Source organism: Solanum verrucosum, unplaced genomic scaffold, assembly GCF_900185275.1.
Source record: "Solanum verrucosum unplaced genomic scaffold, falcon-dt-bn FXZP01000284.1, whole genome shotgun sequence".
NCBI lineage: Eukaryota > Viridiplantae > Streptophyta > Magnoliopsida > Solanales > Solanaceae > Solanum > Solanum verrucosum.
In genome coordinates, this window is record NW_026019936.1 from 1,096,800 (window position 1) to 1,119,251 (window position 22,452).

The 22,452-nt window shown below is 35.0% G+C and overlaps 1 protein-coding gene and 1 pseudogene across 1 annotated transcript in view; both read left to right on the plus strand.

The window, feature by feature from the left end:
* LOC125836196 (F-box protein SKIP22-like) overlaps positions 1-22,452 on the plus strand; it is a 218,576-nt gene that overhangs the window by 47,203 nt on the left and 148,921 nt on the right. The gene's annotated exons all lie outside the window — the stretch shown is intronic.
* LOC125836212 (aluminum-activated malate transporter 8-like) lies at positions 4,791-9,420 on the plus strand (annotated as a pseudogene).

Below are 22,452 nucleotides of genomic sequence, written 5' to 3' on the forward strand. Positions count from 1 at the left end.
AATCTACTTTCCAACCCCACCAATTTCACGTCAATCCAATATCTGAGTAAAAAGTTATGACTATTTTAGTAACCTATACAGTGCTGTTACGAATTAGCCGACGGGAAAATATTGAAAATAATCGGTTTTTGTCTTTTTACTTCCAAGAAAGCCATCAACGAGTTTCTTGACTAATTAAAAAGCTCAAAACAATCAGATTTTCATCTTCCCTCATGAAAATCATAATTTTTGGCTATAGAGATTTTAAGAAACTAACTCGAGAATCTCAAGAAAGGTCTTCTTGATTGTTTACCTTCAAGCTAGGGTTTCAAGGCTTCTAATCAAGTTCTTCTTCAAGATTCTTAAAGATTCTTCAAGATTCTTCAAGAATCTTGTTCTTCTAGGTATGTAAGGCTATCATAGTGTTGGACTAGTTCGTCCTCACACCCTACATCTACTTTCAGATCAATAAAAGAGTAATCTAGGATACTTTCCCTAGATTAGAGTATTCTTGAGATAAGTTGATTTTGAGTTCTTGAATTCACGTTTCTTTTAAAAGTTATATTCCTAATTATCGAATAGCTATATTTTTATTGAGATCCTTCATATCATGAATCATAACTCTTGAATTCATAATTCAAATTCAAGAGAGAGTTAAGAGTAGAGTTCAATTGTGAATCCTTTGAGATCAACTATCGATTTGAACTAAGTTTTGAGGAAGTAAGTCAGAGAATGAGAAGAGTCAAATACATGAGTTTCATAATGTTATGTAGACCTACGAGTCAAGTCGTTCATGCCCATAAATTCCGCATGAACTCGAGAAGTTGAGTATCTTTGAGATGAGTAGTATCTTCAAGTTCTAAGTCTTGAGTATTGAGTTCCTAATACCCTTTGAGATTATATTTCTAAGCATGGGACTATTACATGTTACCTATAAAGTCTTTGAGTTGAATTGTTCATGCCCATAATTCCGCATGAATCTTATAAGTCGAACAGTCTTGAGATGAGAGGTATCTTTGAGTCATTGAGTTGAGTAGTTCATGCTCATAATTCCGCATGAACTCTGAGTTGAGCATTCTTGAAATGAGTAGTATTATTGAAGTTCTTGAGTTCTAAGTATTTGAGTTCTATCTATGGTTATTGAAAACCTTGCATTGAGTAGTTCATGTCCATAATTCGGTATGAACCATATTTTAAGAAGTCTTTTACAAATGTTTTAACTTTGTTTTAAGACTTAAGTTTTGAGTTCAGTAAAGAGTAAAGAGTAAAGTTTGAAGTCTTTTTCTTCAAAAGTATATGGGGACTAAGTATTCCCAAAGAGTTTATAAATGTTTTCACATTTAAATAAGAACGGAAACTGAGATTTCCAAAGGGCCTTCGAGCTAGTTTTCAGAAAAGAGTAACAGCTTTCTAAATGAAGCAAGTAGGGAAACTGAGATTTCCAAGATAGCCTTTGAGCTAAGTTTTGGAGCAATTATCTCAAATCAGCAGAAAGAAGTATGTTTTTAAAACATAAGAGCTAGTATATTTTTGGGAGTAGTATTGAGCACCGATATGGGGGAGAGTTCAGACAACTCACAGCCTCCATAAACCATGTAGCCACCATGGGTAGAAAAGGGTCATACTTTTTAGATGAACCTTTTTCGAAATAGACTAGTGGATCCATTAGGCAGTTCAGGTTCTATACCTTTGGCCGGGTATAGGATGCGCTGGCAGCGTGAGGTAGATCGCTGTATCATCACTATAGCTCTTATGTGATGGTTGTCGGTTAGAGAAACTCCCACAGAAGTTATTGTATTTTTATATACATCAGTTTATTGTATTTTTATATACATTTCAGAGTTATGGTGTATCCTTGCATACACACAGATTTGACAACATGTTTTTAAACAGTTTGTTTCTTTATATTGCACTTGTTTTAAATTGCTTTCTATTGAAATGAGTTCAGTCATATTTAGTTGAGTATCCAGAGTCGAATATCATATCTTTGAGTCGAATATCATATCCTTGAGTTGAGTATCTAATCTCTGAGTTGAGTATCTTATCCTTGAGTACTTCTAAGTTGAGTAAGTTTGAGTAGTTTGGAGTATTCCTTGAGTTGAGTAAGATTGAAAACAGGCAAGTATGTTTCCTTTTTATCAAGTTTCAAGCTTATGCTTATGTTTTAGAATTCCCCTTACATCCTCTTACATTCCACGTACTGAGCCATTTGGCCTGCATCTTTTCATGATGCAGACACAGGTATTCAGGATCATCAACAGGAGCTTCATTGATACATCCGAGAGTTCGAGTTAGCTATGGTGAGCCTCCTTGGTTTCGGAGGATTTCATTTACCTTTCAGTTATATCAATTGTTAGGATGTCGTGGGTCTTGTCCCGACTTCCATCTTTATCAGTTAGAGGCTTCATAGATAGTCAGTACAGTTGAGAAGTCTGTATCATTTATTTTATTAAATGTTTTAAAGACTAAAGTTGCCTTTTTATGGCGAGTTGTATATATTTTATTATACAGAGTTTTCTTTGGACTTAAAGTTTATATTTAAGTTTTATGAACTTTTATTTCAGTTTTTAAGCTTTGTATGCTTGAATTAGTTTTCCGCTTGTAGTCAGCCAGGATGAGGGTTCGCTTGGGGACCAGCAATGGTCTTCGAGTGCCGGCCACGTCCAGGGTGTAGGCTCGGGTCGTGACAATATAAATTAATATATGTGGCATGGATGTATCATGTATGTCTAATATTATAGTTTTCCCAATTATATTGTTTTCCATTTTTATTTTTACTTTGATAAATGTGAAGAAAGATTAAATTAATATCAAAGAATAAATATGAAAAAATTATAAAAATTGTCTTTTTTAATTAATAATTTCTTAAAAAAATATGTGAAAAACAAACGTTTTAAGTAAAATAATGGGTTGGAGGTGAAAATCTCTATACGATTTTGTATAACGTTATTCACTACTAGAAATATAGGTTTTTCTCACTCCGAAATAGTGGAAAATTTATGCTATAACATATTATTTTTCCTCTCATTTCTTACCAAATCAATATTGGGAAAAAGCATGGTGGAAAACATGTTCTTACTGAAATAGTGAAAAACTTCCTAATTTTTCAATATGAAAATGTTACTATATTTTTCTTTTCAGATCGATTCAATCAAAACATCCATGAGAATAACCACTAAACATTATTCCGTTAGTGGTGATTATAGTTGGTTAAAATTGTTGTTTTTTATTTTATAAAAAAATTATGAAAATTGATTGAAAAATGAATGCATGTGCATATAAAGTTGAAAAAAATTGCATGTTTTTTTAATTACATTTTTTCAAGAAGCATTTTAAGAGTGACATTTCTACCAATAGAATATTTTGACACATTTATTAGGCGGTTAAAATGTAAACTATGATTTTTCTTTCTAATATATAGATTTCCACTTGAGATAATATAGATGGTCCTAAAAATTATTAATATTATGGTCCTATATTTTTAATTGATGGTCCTTACTTTTTTACAAGCTACACAAGAAAAAATGGTTTTATTACAATTAGGGGTGAAAATACACGCAACTCGTTCGATGATTCTATTGGTTGAGTCACGATTCGTTTATTGAGTTAACTCAATAAATTAAATTCAAAATGATTCATCAATCAATCGAATTAAAATGAATCAAAATATACAACTCATGAGGTCAATATGTAATCCAATCGAAAAAAAAAAGCAAAATATATTAGAAAAAATATGTCTCTAGAAGATGTCAAGTTTTGGTGGAAGTTTAATATATAGAGAGAATTAATTTAGACAAGTAATTGATAAATATTTGAAGGATTGAATTATTTACCTAATAATTAATTTGATTTGATTCAACTCGTTAATCATATACCACTCTTGATCACAATAAAAATTAAAGAGGATGTGACCAACATCCTATATGTAAATTTAGAGGTCTAGCGTCACGACCCAATTCCAAAGATCGAAATGACACTCAACTACCTCATCAAGTGAACCAAACATGAATAGTGTAGAGAGCATGAGTATGGAGAAAATCGTATTGAGATGCATCACCCTTGAATGCGCAGTTCAAATTTAATCGGAATTCTAATATAGACTCCAAATATCGAGTGAGAAAAAAAACACTCACACTTCATAACATAAATTTGCACTTGGACAACTCACGTGCCATAACATAAATCCTTAGAAGTGAATTGAGTGATGCAATCTTAAATGATAACTATTGGTACATCATGCAAAATGGATTATACCCTTCATGTAAAAATACACGCACTACATCATTATGTATGTTGTGTCTAACTTCTTGTGCTCGTACATCTCCAAGCTATCTTTGGCATGATAAAGATAATAAGCGGGCCTCACTCCATCACTTCGTCATCTTTGTATTTGTCGTGATAAATTATTGACTCTGATACTAGTTTTCGGAGGTTAACCAACCCTAAAATACTCTTAATAGTATCAATCATATTATTCTCTTTAAGTCATGCGAATCACGCCCACACGATTTTTTCCAAAAAGCCTCGCACCATGACATACATTTTATATTTAAATTCACAACCCTTTTAATAATCAATATAATATAAGACTCTATTCGCACATAACAACACTTATCCTTCTCATTAAGAAAGATCAATATAGGAAAAGCTAGATACTCATTTTGTGGATGAAATTTTTTCAAAAAAGTAAAAGAAGTCAAATCCCATTGTTTCACTTCAACTATAAATTGAACTTGTTAATGTTGTTCCATTGTGTGCACATTTTCATCCTATCACCTTCTCTTTTTTCTTTCTCAACTCAACCATTTCCAATGGATATTGATTCCAAAATCCAAGAAAAAAATAGTGTCTTCAACATGTTGTGGAACCAATTCAAGTGGTTTCCAATAAAGTTGATAAACAAAATTTGCAACATTGCTAATAACACAATAAATATTGGAAAAAATGATCCAAGAAAAATTTGGCATGCAACCAAAGTGGGATTATCTCTCACTTTGGTTATATTGTTTTATTATTCATGGCCACTTTATCATAGCTTTGAACAATCAGCCATCATGGCTGTCCTCACAGTAATGGTTGCATTTGAGTATACTGCTGGTAATTTTTCACTTCAAAAATAAAATAACTATATAATTAGCTACGAACTTCGATGCTAACTTGACATGTCACTAAATTGTTCATAAGTCATAACTAACATATTTTTTTGATTATCTGACGTTAAATTGGTTCATCGATGAATTTTTATTGTTTAATTACAAAACTTGTCTGTCATAACATAATTTGTTGATTACAGATTTTGTATGTCGTTGATTCCTATTTTTTTTTCTTTCTAATTTGATGATTTTTTTTTTTTTTACATTTGATTTTCATGTTAAAGGTTTTTTATTATTTTCAGGTGCAACTATATCAAAGTGCTTAAACATAGCATTTGCTACAGCATTAGGTGTCTCATTAGGGATTGGAGCTAAATATTTAGCTGAGTTTTGTGGAAAAGTAGGGGAGCCTATAATTCTTGGGTTTTTGGTCTTCATTCTAGGTATGATATGCATGCACAATACAATCTTTTTCTCTATTATAAAAAAAATGAAAAATTCAAAAAAATAAAATAATTGAAAGATAAATAGATAATAAGTCCTTTTTTCATATTAATCAAATCATAAAATTGTTTCACATGACAACAATAGTGTATATGTACATCAAAGTGAGGATCTAGCATACATCTTATAGATCGACGCAAATTCAGTAGTTTTGGTTCAGATTTTATATGAGAAAATTTGATGGACATGCAGAGGAGAAATGTTATCCCCACTTAGATCATCTAGACAAAACTTTTACTTGTTCAAATAACATCTAAAGATAAAGCATATATAATCAGGAACGACAAATCACTTCATGATAAAAAAAAAAACATATTTTGCATGTTTGTTATATCACGGGTAATTTCAACAATAAATCAGTCTAATGACATATTTTTTAAAATATTGAAGCCAAGACCACTGCTATACTAGTGTGATATAATTGAGACGTTTTTTGAAAAGTCAAAAATCAAAATTTTCTATTATAAGTTTATCTAAATCGACCGTACCGCCAGTGGCAGAGCCAGAAATTTCACGAAGAGTGTCCAGAAATTGCACAATAAAAGCTCTTTTTAAAAAGTGTTGCTAGTGAGATTCAAACACATGTGCACTGGCTCATTCGATGCATTTGAAACCATTGGGCTACAACAGTTTATTGTGTCAAGGGTGTCCAAAATATATTATTTAATCACTTCGTATATCATTTTACTTGTATATACAAAAAAAATTTCCGATAAAGGGTGTCCAATTTAACCACCACGTAGCTCCGCCCTTGCGTACCGTAAAATAAAAAAATGTAACTTTAAAATACCGACCCATACCAAATTAATTAGGTATAATAATGGTTTAATACTTTTAAAAACCGAAATTACCTAACAGAAGTTTCTAGTACCGTACTATACCATGTCCATCCCTAGTTAAGCTAGAGTATCGAAACTTAACCATATAATGTTTAAATTCTGAATCCGTTTTTGATCACGCAGGTGCTCTAGGTACATTTACAAGATTTTATCCACATATGCAAATGAGATATGACTATGGATGCATGTTCTCTGTGGCAACATTTAGTTTGGTCACAGTGTCTGGTGATAGGTACTTGGAGTTGGTTAAGCATAGGATATCAACTATTATGGTTAGTGTTGCCACAGTCATGGTTATCTCATTGGTCATTCGACCAGTGTGGGCTGGAAAGGATCTTCATAATCTTATTATTGCAAATCTTGAAAAGCTAGCAAGCTTCTTAGATGGTATGTGAACGTTAAAAACACAGTTAAACTAGCTGTTTTTTTAGTTTTATATCTAAACTACTGAGAGTGTGAGTTGTTTCATGCTTAAACTATATATCACTTATTAGTTTGAAAAACACACATCAGCTAATATGTATTGTCATGTTGGTGTGTACGCACTCTCTCTTTTATTTTAAAAATCTTGTCATATGAACAAAAGATTGACGGGTTTCATTAATGAAAAGAAAAGCGGAGGCAAGGCCACAAATCCAACTTGACAAAAATTAAATAAATTATTAATATTAGTTTAAAGTTAAAGAATAAAGTATTACTATCCTTCTGTCCGCCCCCCCCCCCCCACTCCTCACCCCTTAAATTTTATTTTTTTTTAGTTTATGTTATAAAAGGTTTTTAAAAAAATCTTACCCCTCCCTTCGAACCACCCACCCCTACCTCCCCTCCTCTCCCATAAAAAAAAATTAGAATTTTATTTTTATTTTTTTTAAAAACAAATTCCTAACCCACTCCCCCAAAAGAAATTTACATTTTCTTAATTTCTTTTATAAAAGTTTTTTAAAAACTTCTTACCCTTCTCCACTCAGAGATTAAAATTATAAAGAAGTTAGGGAGTTTCAATGTATACAATCAAATTATTTTATAACAGTGTCATTTATCTGGATTATTTTTTGTAATGCTATAGAAAAATATTGTTATAGAGAACATATAATATATTGTAACATGAAATATTGATTCGAAAAAAAAGAACCCAGTTGTTATACTATAATATTGTTATAAATACTGATTGTTATAAAAAGGTCTGATTGACCTATTTATATAGTATAATTTTCGAACGAAGAGATGTTTCTGACTCTCCTTTAACAAGGGTAGCTTAGCCACAAATTGTATGGTGCAAAATTTGAAAAAAGTGAATTCTTTTGTAGGTTTTGAATGTGAGTATTTTCAAGCAATTGGTGAGGACTCCAAAGACAAGGAAAAGGGATTTCTTGAAGCCTTTAAAAGTGTTCTTGGTTCTAAGGCCACCGAGGAATCTTTGGTGAGTAGATATATAATTGATTTGATTATATATATATAGTATTATTTTTCCGATTCATCCGCTTTATGCTGCGTAAGATTCATTTAAGAAAAAAACTTCTTTATCCAGAGTTTCTCCATGCATATTATTATCTAATATTTGAAAAAATATTATTTGGTCTTAGTACATTCATAAGGCCCAACGCACTAATTATTTGCATGTTCGCTAATACATCCTTGGAAAAATTACTGAAATACACGTCTTATGTTTTCCTTATTTATAATATTCCCTTTTATTTTTTAAAAACCTCTAAAATCTCTTATTTCTCCTAATTCTAAATTATTTTATAATGTATTCGAGCTAGTTTTTAATGTATCAAAGCTAGTTTTTACGTATCCGAGCTAGTTTTTAATGTATCCAAGCTACATATTATGTATCCGGTTTGTTTTACTTTTTCAGGGATTAATGTAATTACAAACTAAATAGGGATAAATTGTAATTTCATATTAAAACTATGTGATTCCTAAAATTTATACTTAATCCTTTACCTAAACCAAAACTAATTGCTTATAAATTTACTATTATGAGTGTTGAATAATCTTATTCTTTCCACTAAGAATTTCTTAGAGATATGTATTTTACCATTTATTATGTCACAAATTGTTTGATTTTTTTTAAAGTGATGTGACACTATACATTTATTTGTTTTATATTATTAATATATATAACTTTTATTTAAAACATTATTTCAGGCAAACTTTACATGGTGGGAGCCAGCCAATGAACCATTTAGGTTTAATAATCCAGGGAAAGAGTACTTAAAGATTGGTAACCTTGGTAGAGATTGTGCTTGCCATCTTCATGCTCTTAGTGGTCACTTAAAATCAAAATCTAAGGTATATATTTATTTATTTTTTAAAAATGTTATGATATGTTTCAGACCATAATTATTATTATTTTATTTTAAAAAAGGAAAAAATTAAATACTTTGTCGATTCAAACTATGTCATAAGAAGTAAAATAAAGTAAATACATAATTTCTAATTTGGACACGTGTGTTTGATTTTTCAGGCACCAACTAAGTTTCATAAAAGAATAGAAGAAGCTTGCAAGGGAATTATTACGAAATCTAGCAATGCATTAAAGTGTCTTGCTTTGTCCATCAAAACTAGGACCCAACTCCCTTCCTCCACGGGTGAACCCGGCCCGTATAACACGAAATTAGCCATCGATGAACTCAGAGCGGCGCTCTTAATTACCACAAAAACCATCTCAGAAGAAGACACAATTGACGTCATCACGGCTATGTCGGTGGCATCAATACTCATCGACGTCACTAGATGCGTCGACGAAATCTCCAAGGCTGTGGGAGAGCTTTCGATCAAAGCACGTTTCCAAAAGGAGGAAAAAAAAAGGATACTTCTACGTCAATCGAGGCATTGGAAAAATTACCAGCGCCCCAATTACTACTACTGCACCGCGGAATTGTGAATGCCGCGGTGAAGGAGGAGGAAAATCCTATAGGTGCAATAAAAGGAGAACATGTTGTTTGTGAGATACATGCAATAGAAGAGGAGATAAAAGCAGAGGGAAAATAGAAGTAAAGTCGATAACAGAAGCAAAGATGGATTTGAAGTTTTTGTATTTTTATAATCAAAGATTATACATATTTAAGAAAAAATTTAGTACATAGAGATGATTAGATAAACATTATTAAATTTATGTGGACTTTATAAGTATATGTATCGAGAGGATAAAAGATGAACTACAAAGTGAAAAGAATTTTCTATTTTTTTTTTTTAAAAAAATATAGATATTCAATATACAAAGTTATCTATATTGACAAATGTGTTTCTTCTTGCTTAGACCTTTTCTTCTTTTTTTGCATGGTTGATTTGTCACAAGGAAAAAAACAAAAGAATCGAAGCTAACAATAATTTAAAAGTTAAATTTAAATAATCAAAAATTATATTAAAAATATTATAAAGTACATTTCTTTCACGTCGATATGATGAAGAATATATTTAAAATTTCAGTCAAGTTTACATAAAAAAATGCCACATAATTTAAGACAGAAGGAGTATAACAAACTAACCAACACAAAAATCAATTCAAAATAACGAAAAGCTTTGGAAAATTGTTGGGGAAAAAATTAACGGTTTGACTTCACAAATGGTAACACCCGACGGAGGGAGTATCAATTTTCCTTAATAATTAACATATTGACCAAATAGTTTAGAAATTATTACATGGTGTAACTAACTTATAACGATCGACCCATTAGGAGTGTCGCGAAGAAAAAAAAATGTCATGACCCACAACGAGATCTTAATGGATCATATTAAGGCCCAACTCACTATTTGGACACCATGTGTAGGGTGAGTGGCCCAACTCAAGATGTATTGGGCTTCATAGCCACAAGCCCACAAATTTTGATACATATAGACTTAAAATTTGTTCAATCTTCAATGGGTGTCTTTATTTGTATTTATTTTATGATAAGATATTTGTCGTAAGATATAATTTCTCTGTATTAAATATTTGTTCTATTGATAAAGTGTTTGTAGTCTTCAGGAACAGTTATTATTAACGATAAAATAAGAAAAATTAATTAAATTTTGTGTTGAATTTTTAAGTAACAGATAATTTGAGATAATTATTTTTAAAAATCATGATAGATAATTTGAGACAAAAGGAGTAATTAGGTGGACATAAACTTTCTTTTGGATTTTTGGTACAATAAATCACAAAAATGGTAATGAGAATTGTCACGCCCCATGCCTACACCCTGGAGGGGACTGGCACTCGAAGACCATTGCTGGCTCCAAGCGAACCCTTGACCTGACTTACTTAACTCAACGGAAGACTTAACTCATCACATAAACATTTATGAAGAAACTAGAATGTCATAAAGGAACATTCAACTGACTATTTAGGTAAACTCAAGTCTTTAACATAGGAAATGAAAAGTAAAGACAACTGAAATAACTAACTGACTGTCTATCTATAAAGCCTCTAAAACAACTAAGTTGGATGTTGGGACAAACCCCACAACATCCTAATGGACTAAACTAGAAAGCAATGAAAATAGATCCTCCGGAATGCAATGAGGCTCACCGACTGACTCTGAACAGCTCACTGGATCAACGGTGCGCTGAAATACCGATCTTAGTTACCTGTGTCTGTATCATAAAAGGATGTAGGGCAACTGACATCAGTACATTGAATGTATGAGTATGCGAGTTGGAATGCTAAAACAACATAGGCTTAAAAGAGAATCTGAAAGAAACACTTACCTTGGCTCTTCTCAACTCAACATAACTGAACTCATTTCAATATAAAGTAATTTAAGACAAGTGCAATATAAAAAAAAGTTGTTTAAAAACATGTTGTAAACTCTGTGTGTATGCAAAGATACATAAAACTCTGAGATGTATGTAAAAATACAATAAATTGATGTATATAAAAATACAATAATCTTTTGTGGGAGTTTCTCTAACCGACAACCATCACATAAGAGTTCTAGTGATGATACATCGATCTACCTCACGCTGCTAGCGCATCCTACACCCGGCCAAAGGTATAGGACCTGAACTACTAATGGATCTACTAGTCTATGTGAAAAGGGTTCATCTAAAAAGTATGACCCCTTTTCTACCCATGGTGGCTACATGGTTTATGGAGGTTGTAAGTTATCTGAACTCTCCCCCATATCGGTGCTCAATACTACTCCCAAAAATATACTAGCTCTTTATGTTTTAAAAATATACTTCTTTTTGTGATTTGAGATTAGTGCTCAAAAACTTAGCTCAAAGGCTATCTTGGAAATCTCAGTTTCCTTGCTTGCTTCATTTAGAAAGCTATTACTCTTTTCTGAAAACTAATCCGAAGGCTCTTTGGAAATCTCAGTTTTCGCTCTTATTTAAAATGTGAAAGCATTTTTAAATCTCTTTGGGAATACATAGTCCCCATATACTTCTTTGAAGAAAAGAACTTCAACTTTACTCTGTATTGAACTCAAACTTAAGTCTTAAAACAAAGTTAAAACATTTGTGAAAGACTTTTATAAACTTTAAGAATTTATCTTAACTTGACTCTCGACTTCTCTTGACTTTGACCTTAACTGCTCTTGACTTGACTCTTAACTGATCCTTGAATTGAATTATGGGTTCAAGGATTAAGATTTATAACTGGAAAGATCTCATGTTGTTTAGGAAATGATTTTAGATAGCTAAACATGAGAAAAAACGGAAAATCAAAATACGAAGGTGGGTACGTGACGCGGAGGCATAATTTAATTTTTGGTTCCAAAAATATCTTTTGAGGCAGAACACCTTGTGTCAGCTCCGCGACGCGAAACAGAAATTTTCAAAATCTGGGACCAAGAGTGCGACGCGCAAGCACTATCAAATTTCGTCCGACGAAATTTCTTCTTCGTTTTCCAGCCCCAATTCACCCAAACCTGATTTTTTTTCTTAAATTACTTTTAGATACAGATACCCAACACATGTACCTAGGAACCTAACTTGAAACGACTCTATAATGCAACGTAACAAACTCAAAAACTTCCCAACTCCGGCAAATTCAAGAACAATATATGAATTCAAGAATAGGCATCAAGATCATCAACATTCAAACACTTTTAGGACGAATCCAAACTGAAATACTATGCTTGGCACGTGGGAGAACAATCCCAACGTTATGAGAGCCTCACATCCCCGATCGAAGCAAATCCTTAGTGAAAACACCAACGTTCTTGATGAAATTGTCCTTTCCTTCTTCCTCTTTTCTCTTCTTCTTTCTCCTTAGCCCTAGCGTGAAAATTCTTATTTTCTTAAACTGACTAAGTTCAGTCTTGACCCTTATTAAACTCCTAAAATCGGATTAAAATAATAGGGTAGTGAAAAGACTAAAATACCTTTTTTAAAAACCCGGTTTTGGACATTTCCTTAATCCAACAGCCTAACTTCCAAAGGGCATATCTTGCTCATACGAACTCGGAATCGCGCAAACTTGGCGGCGTTGGAAAGATCATTCCAAGAGATTTACAACCATATCATGAAGTACACCTAAACCATCCTGATCTAGGATTTATGGCTGTTTGAAAATGGCCAAAACTCACTTTTCCTAACTTAAATATTTTTCCAGATTTTCAATTCCTTCCAAAAATGACTATTTCCAATTCTTAGCTTCTTCTTAGCTATTTCAAATTGATAGATGTTACAATATCTCCCCCTTGGGAACATTCGTCCTCGAATGAAATTACTCTTACTAGGCAAAGGGTGGTAACATCAAGTTCAAACACCCAACAAGCAAAGCAATTACAACATGCTAACTTATAATTTAAAGAGTACTAAGAAGAGAATTAGTACCTTGGTCTGCATTTTCTCCGGATTCAAAGAGATGTGGATATCTCTTTTTCATATCCTCTTCAGCTTCCCATGTAGCTTCTTTAACAAATTGGTTCCTCCAAAGGACTTTGACTGATGCAACCTCTTTTGTCCTTAACTTGCGCACTTGGCGATCTAGAATTTGGACAGGAATCTCCTCATAAGATAAGCTATCCTTGATCTCAATATTTTCAGTTGATATGATCAATGAAGGATCGCCCATGCACTTCTTCATGTGAAACACCGGATGAACCGCTGCTAGCTCTTGTGGTAGCTCCAACTCATAAGCTACATTGCCCATCCTTTTGGATATTTGATAGGGCCCAATATACCGGGGACTAAGTTTCCCCTTCTTACCAAACCTCATAACACCCTTCATGGGTGAAACTTTTAGATATACCCAATCATCTACTTCGAACTCTAGCGGCCTTCTCCTAACATCAGTGTAGGATTTTTGATGACTCTGCACCGTTTTCAACCTCTCTTGAATCACTTTCACCTTCTCCATAGCTTGGTGAACTAAATCTGGTCCTATCAACCCTGCTTTACCAACTTCAAACCATCCAATAGGAGATCTGCATCTTCTCCCATAAAGATCTTCATATGAAGTCATTTGGATGCTAGAGTGGTAACTGTTGTTGTAAGCAAACTTAATTAAAGATAGGTGATCATCCCAATTACCTTTGAAATCAATCACACATGCCTTCAACATATCTTCTAACGTCTGAATAGTACGCTCTGCTTACCCATCTGTTTGAGGATGAAAGGCAGTACTCAAGTTCACCCTTGAACCCAAACCTTTCTGAAAAGATTTCCAGAATTGTGCAGTAAATTGTGCACCCCTATCTGAAATAATAGAGACTGGAACCCTATGAAGTCTTACCACCTCTTGAATATAAAGCTTAGCATAATCTTCTACTGAGTTGGTAGTCTTTACCGGTAAAAAGTGGGTTGATTTCGTCATCCTGTCGACAATCACCCAAATAGAATCATGCTATCTGCGAGACTTTGGCAAGCCTGTGATGGAATCCATATTGATCATCTCCTACTTCCATTCCGGAAGTTCTATATTCTGAGCCAAAGCATTGGGTTTTTGATGCTCTACTTTTACTTGTTGGCAATTTGAACACTTAGCAACAAATTCTGCAATGCCTTTCTTCATGCCATTCCACCAATACACTTCTTTCAAGTCATAGTACATCTTGGTGGAACCCGGATAAATGGAATATCTGGAGCTATGAGCTTTCTCCATGATCTTCTCTTGGAATTCATCCACCATTGGTACACACAACCTACCTTGATATCTCAATACACCATCCCCCTTTGTTCAAAAGCTAATACTCTTTGCTTATGAACATTTGCCTTTAAATATAGCAAAATGGGATCTTGGTTCTTGCTTTTCTTTCAATTCTAACACTAGTGATGATTCAGCCCCATTCGTTACCACTATTCCTCCTTCTGTGGAATCCATAAGTCTGACTCCCAGGCGTTCAAGTCTGTGCACATCTTTGGCTAGATCTTTCTTCCCTTCCTCAAGATAGGTGGTACTGCCCATAGACAATCTGCTTAAGGCATCAACAATAACATTAGCCTTACCTGGGTGGTAAAGAATACTCATGTCATAATCTTTGAGTAACTCTAACCACCTCCTTTGTCTGAGATTGAGGTCTCTCTGCGTGAACACATATTGTAGGCTCTTGTGATCGGTGAACACATCAACATGAACACCATACAAATAGTGACGCCATATCTTCAAAGCAAATACTACAACAGCTAACTCTAAGTCATGGGTGGGTAGTTCTTCTCCTGAACTTTTAACTGTTTAGACGCACAAGTTATAACTTTGCCATTCTCCATTAAAACACAACCCAAGCCAATTCTAGATGCATCACAATACACCACAAAACCTTGAGTACCTTTCAGTAAGGTCAAAACTGGAGCAGTAGTCAACCTCTTTTTCAATTCCTGAAAGCTTTTCTCACAAGATTCAGACCATTGAAATTTCACTGTTTTCTGAGTCAACTTCGTCAAAGGTGACGAAATGGATGAGAACCCTTCTATAAACCTTCTATAATAGCCAGTCAAACCCAAGAAACTCCTAATATCAGTTGGAGATGTGGGTCTAGGCCAATTCTGCACTGCCTTAATTTTCTGAGTATCGACTTTAATTTCCTCTCCAAACACAATATGGCCTAAGAATGCCACAGACTCAAGCCAAAATTCACACTTAGAGAATTTAGCATATAATTCCTTATCTTTCAAAGTCTGAAGAACTATTCTGAGATGGTTAGCATGATCTTCTTCATTCCTTGAATAAATTAGTATGTCATCAATGAAGACGATAACAAACATATCTAAACAAGGTTTGAAGACTCTATTCATAAGATCCATGAACGCTGCTGGTGCATTAGTCAACCCAAAGGACATGACCAAAAACTCATAATGACCATATCTGGTTCTGAAAGTTGTCTTTGGAATATCACATTACCTTACTCTTAATTGATGATAGCCTGATCTGAGGTCAATTTTCAAGAAACAGGAAGCACCCTGAAGCTGATCGAAAAGATCATCAATTCTCGAATGAGGATAATTATTCTTGATGGTAACCTTGTTCAATTGACGATAATCTATACACATCCTAAGGGAACCATTTTTCTTTCTCACAAACAAAACCAGAGTGCCCCAAGGTGAGACACTTGGTCGAATAAAGCCTTTTTCTAAAAGGTCTTTCAACTATTCTTTGAGCTCTTTCAACTCTGCTGATGCCATTCTATATGGCGGAATAGATATAGGACAAGTATCTGGAACAAGATCTATACCAAAGTCTATCTCTCTCTCATGAGGGACTCCGGGAAAATCCTCTGGAAAGACTTTTAGAAACGCATTCATTACTGAAACTGACTGAATAAGAGGTACTTCAACACTTGAGTCATTAACTCGGACTGAGTGATAGACACACCCCTTAGAAACTAACTTCCTTGCCTTAAGGTACGAAATGAACCGACCCTTAGGCACTGCTGAACTGTTTTTCCACTCTAAGACTGGCTCATTTGGAAACTGAAACTTGACTACTTGAGTTTTACAATCAACTGAGGCATAATAGGCATAAAGCCAGTCCATACCAAGAATGACATCAAAGTCTACCAAGTCTAACTCAATTAAATCAGCCATGATAATCTTGTAATTAATGAAAATGGGATAATCACGATAGACTCTCTCTGCTAGAATAGACTCACCAACAGGTGTGGAAACACTAAATGGTTCACTAAGTTGCTCAAGAATAACATCAAAATTCATAGCAACATAAAGAGTTACAAAAGACAAACTCGCTCTTGGGTTTAGGAAAGCATAAATAGTAAAGTCAAACACTTGAATCATACTAGTGACAACATCTGGTGAATCCTCTTGCTCTTGGCGACTAGTGATCGCATAGAGGCAGTTTGCTCATCCGCTAGTACCGAAAGTAGCCCCTCTAGGTGCAGCTCTGTCTGGTGGAGCAACTGAAGACAACTGGGCTCTATTGCCTCCATTACCACTTCTCTGCTTGTTATTTGGACACTCTCGCATGAAATGCCCAGTCTAACCACACTTGAAACAACCAATGTAGCCCTCACGACAAATACCTGAGTGGTTCCTACCATACTTGGCGCAGGCAGGAGGCTTACTACCCCCTTGCGTCACACTACCCTGGGAATAATCAGGTTTAGCTCTAGAATTCTGACCATAGTACTCACCCTTGTTCTTAGGTGCAGGTGCACTAGCAAATGAAGGAGCAGGTCTTTTCGGTTTCTGTTGGAAGGATAACTGGTTGGCATTACTCTTCTGCTGCCCAGACTTATTCCCTGTCTTAGCCCTCTTGTTCTTAAATTTCTCTCTCTCCCTCAGCTTCTTTTCCTCTACTTGTTGCACATAAACCATCAACCTCGAAATGTCCATGTCTCCAATAAGCATTGCTGCTTGGCCCTCTTTGCTTGATAGACGGCCCAACCCAGCAACAAACAAGTTCATTCTACTCCTCATGTTCTTAACCATCTCCATAGCATATCAGGATAGTTGGGTGAACTTCAACCCATACTCATGCACACTCAAAGAATCTTGCTTAAGTGTGAGGAACTCACGTACCTTGGCCTCTTTCAGTTCTCGGGGAAAGAAACACCCCATGAATGTCTCTTCAAAACATGCCCAACTCGCAGGTGGTGCATCTTCAGCTCTACCCCTTTCCACTGATCATACCAAGTCCTTGCAACATTCTCCATCTGATATACAGCTAGCTCAACTCTTGCAGTATCAGCAACATGCATCACATCAAACACCTTTTTCAGTTCCTCAATGAAGTTCTCTAGGTCCTCTGCAGTGCTCAAACCAGTGAAACTTGGGGAATTCATTCTCAAGAACTCGCGAATCCTTGAAGTGTCAGCCTCTTCTTGTCGAGCTCCTCTCTGCTGCCCAACTTGATTGGTAACAACTTGACTGAACATTCTAATAGCCTCTCTGAACTCAGCATTAGAGACTTCTCCTTGTGGTTGCACTTCAGGTGCATTGGGTAGTTCTTTCTCCTCAACATTCCTCCTAGCTGGACGACCTCTGACTGCTCTTCGTGGAAGCATGATTATCTGAAACACACACAGGCACGAATTAGAGGGAAACTTTTTAGAGGTAAACTCTAATGCACGAAATGAATATGAAAGAAATGAAGGAATTCCTAAATGTTGCAGCCTCCTAATTATAGATGTGGCGCGCTTCATACCGATAACTAGGACTCTACTGTAACATCTCGCACCTAGATATGAATAGAAAGAGTTTAAAATCTAAAAATAATGATTTTGGAAAGAATAAGGAATCTGGAAATTTTTGTCTAAGTTTAGAAAGTGAGTTTTGGCCATTTTCAAATGGCCATAACTCCTAGCTCAGGATGAGTTAGGATCAGTTGTTGATATAGTTAAAAATCCCTTGGAGATATCTTTCCAACGCCGCCGAGTTTGCACAATTTCGACACTGTATGAGTGAGATATGCCTTTCGAAAGTTGGGCTGTTGGATTGAGGAAAGTCCCAATCCGGATTTAGGGAAGGGCAAAGTAGTCTTTTCTCTAATTTATTTCCTAATTCATTTTTAGGGATTTATTGGGGTAAAAACATAACTTAATTCAGTTTTGAAAAAAAATTAGAATACGCTTAGGGCTTGGAGAAGAGAGAAAGAAACAAAGAACGGGAGAAGAAGGCAAGAATTCACCAAGATCATCCAAGCTTGCGAGTGGAATTCGTCGGGGCTGACACCTATTAAGGTATGCGAGATAAATTCATGTTGGGTTAGTTCACCCACACACCAACTTATTTCAATTCAGCGATTTGGAGTTGTTTGAATGTTAAGAAAGTGAAGTTCTTGAAGAACATTGTTGAATTCTTGTTGGTTGATTGTTGAATGCCTAGTGTGGATTTGATTGGTGTTTCTGGGTTGTTTTCTGAGTTAAATCTATTGGGTATTGAGGGTATTAATGATCCTAAGTGTTTGGGGAAAGAACCATAGAAGTTTAGAGGGTTTAGAGATGAAAAACGAAGGAGAAAAGTCGGGGTTCACCTGGGGAAAGGGTGGGGAGTCGCGCCAGCCAGCGCGCCCCAAAAGGGACTTTGAAGTCCACCCCTTGGGGCGCCGCGCCAGCCAGCGCGCCCCAGCCCAGCCTCTGAAGTTTGAGGGCTGGAGCCCCTCGCTTCTCAGAGTGCCAGGGACGCCAGTTCTCCCCATTCGCCCCCCATCTTTTAGTACTTGTTCCGTAGCAATATACCTATGTTTCTAAGTTGATTCCAACACTCTAAGGTACATCTAAACATCATGAAATCATCCATAAACATGAGATCATGAGCCTTGAATCCATAATCCAATTTAAGGAAAGTTAAGATCAAAGTCAAAGAAGTTAAGAGTCAAGTCTAGAAGTTAAGAAGCAAGTTAAAGCAAAGTTTCTTAAAGTTTTCAAGAGTCCTTATTAAACGTTTTAAATTCGTTTTAAGACTCAAGTTTCAAGTAAAGCCAAGAGTAAGAGTTGAGTTCATTTCTCAAAAGTTATTAGGGAACTATGTATTCCCAAAGAAGTTTATAAATGTTTTCACATTTGAGCAAATAAAAGCGAACATCGATTCCAAAAGAGCCTTTGGGCTAAGCTTTGAGCAATTATCTCAAACTAAAGAAAGAGGTGTTTAAAACACATATGAGCTAAAGTATATTTTTGGAGTAGTATTGAGCACCGAATTGGGGATGCGAGTTCATATTAACTCAAATCTCCATAAGAACCATGTGGCCAACATGAGATTTAACGGATCATACGTTTTAGATGATCACGTAAGTTAAGCTAGTGGATCTACTAAGTTAAGTAAGGTCCTATATCAAGGCAAGGTATAGGATGGTCCTTGGGCAACGTGAGGTAAAACGTTGTATCATCACTAGGGCTCATGTGGTGGTTGTCGATTATAGAATTTCCCACTAAAGTTATATTACTTCTATATATAAGTAAAGTTGAGTTTGTTATTGCTTTATCTTTAATTAACTAAGTTGTTTACACTGTTTTACAAGCTTTATATATATTGCATGTGTCTTTGTACTCCTTTCAAGTTTAACGGATCATATTAAGTTCAGTTATTCATGAGTTAAACAGAGCCAAAGTAAGTGTTCCTTTGTACTCCTTTCAAGTTTAAGTTGTGATTTAGCATTCCAACTCGCATACTCGTACATTCAATGTACTGATGCTAGTTGGCCTGCATCTTATTATGATGCAGAAGCAGGTAACCAGGATTAGCATCCAGCGCGTCGTTGATCCAGTTGAGCACTCCAGAGTCAGTGGTGAGCCTCCTTGCATTCCAGATGACTCTTTTATTTCGCTTTCCTAGTTTTCTTTATTAGGATGTTGTGGGGTCTGTCCCAACATCCATCTCAGTATTATAGAGGCTTCATAGACTGTCAGACAGTTACTTTTGAGTCTCTCACCTATGTATTTGCAGATACTTTATTTTGAGACATAAGTTGCCATTTTGGCTAAGATGTTATCATTTAAACTATCACTTAAGTTTATGTTGTTGAGTTAAGTCTTCCGCTGAGTTAAGTAAGTCAGGCCAAGGGTTCGCTTAGGGCCAGCAATGGTGTTCGAGTGCTGGCCACGTCCAGGGTGAAGGCTCGGGGCGTGACATCTACAGACACGGCTTCATAGACTCCCTAGGACTCTTGAACTCTGGGCTCTGATACCAAGTTTGTCACGCCCCGAGCCTACACCCTGGGTGGGACTAGCACTCGAAGACCATTGCTGGCCCCAAGCGAACCCTTGGCCTGACTTACTTAACTCAGCGGAAGACTTAACTCATCACATAAACAATTATGAAGAAACTAGAATGTCATAAAAGAACATTCAACTGGCCATTTAGGCAAACTCAAGTCTTTAACATAAGAAATGAAAAGTAAAGACAACTAAAATACTAACTAACTGTCTATCTATGAAGCCTCTAAAACAATTGAGATGGATGTTGGGACAAACCCCACAACATCCTAATGGACTAAACTAGAAAGCAATGAAAATAGATCCTCCGGAATATAAGGAGGTTCACCGACTGACTCTGAACTGCTCACTGGATCAACGGTGCGCTGAAATGTCAATCCTAGTTACCTGTGTCTACATCATAAGACGATGCAGGCCAACTGACATCAGTACATTAAATGTACGAGTATGCGAGTTGGAATGCTAAGACAACATAGGCTTGAAAAAGAATCTGAAAGAAACACTTACCTTGGCTCTTCTCAACTCAACATAACTGAACTTATTTCAATATAAAACAATTTAAGACAAGTGCAATATAATGTATAAATAAATAAAAATAAAAATGTATACAAAAATACAACAAAAAAGTGATATAAATTGTAGTCATTTATTGTAAATAACATACTTAGAGCTATTGGTATTCATTAACCCTATAAATATAGTTATTTTTGTAAGTTGCTCTACATTTTATCTCTATTTTTTTTTATTACAAAAATTTCTTAAATTTGATGGAATCCAGATACATCCCAAAACGTTTTGATACATTGTGTCTCAGTTTTTGATACATCTCTCAACTCCTGATACACGGTGTCTTGATTTCGGTACACCACTCAATGTCTTGATTCATCACGTAAAATGAGATATTTAATCAATACATCGTGTAAATTTATGTACCCAAAAATTTATAAATAGAAATTTTCATAATTTTTTCAAATGATATAAAATTTTTAAAAATGTGATAAAATAAATAATATGTTACTGTCCAAAGTACCAACACTTGTGTCCATGACTTTTATCCATTTTTATTTTTTCTTTATGTTTGTATTCAAAATTTGGTCCTTCGGCATTTTTCTTCATTTTCACTTGGTATTCGACATTTGTTTTAGGGTCAATAAATTCGAAATTGCATCAGAAAGTTTCATTTTGAGGGCATATCTAGAGATCAAATCCGAATCAATGGTGGAGTCATCATTGTTCAAGGGTTGTCAATTAACTCCCTTCGCTAAAAATAGTTAATATTATATATATTTGAATTCCCTTTGATTATTTTTCATGTATTTACTTCTTTACCGGTTTGACTCCTTTAGTGAAAATTCTGGTTGAAATTAAAACTGTCTTTCTATTTCACAAATATAAGGGTTAGGTCTGCGTACATCCTACCTTCTCCAAACCTCACTTGTAGGATTACACTGGATATATTATTATCGTTCTACTAAAAATTCTAGCGACTCCACTACTCAAGACCTTTAGTTAAAGATAAAGTTACTTATTACTCTATCGCAACCACTTTGATGTGGCTCCTTTGGCTTGTCCCACTATACTAATATAAATAATTGATTACTTTCTTCAATTGTTATAATAATATTTGATAAAATATGATTTTTGCCAAATCTCGGAGGGATGGTTGATGGCAGTCTGGCATTTGCACAATATTGTCTCACAGGGAACGAGTTCGTGAGGTGGTTATATACCTTATTTGACCTGTATAGGTGTGATGTAACTTGGATACTCATAACTCCAATCCTTACCTGGTATTAGTGTCGTAACCAGGATCTTCACGTAAAAAGTATTTTTGATCTTATATATAGTGTAATTTTTTGCAATGAGGTTTCGATGTACCCCTTCGTTCTCCCTAGCTCTACCCCTGCCCTAGTGTTTCAGGTTTTGTTTTGATGATTTTTGTAGCTAGTGATGCAGTTAAACCTGCAAGAAAAGTAAATAGGATGTGTAAAA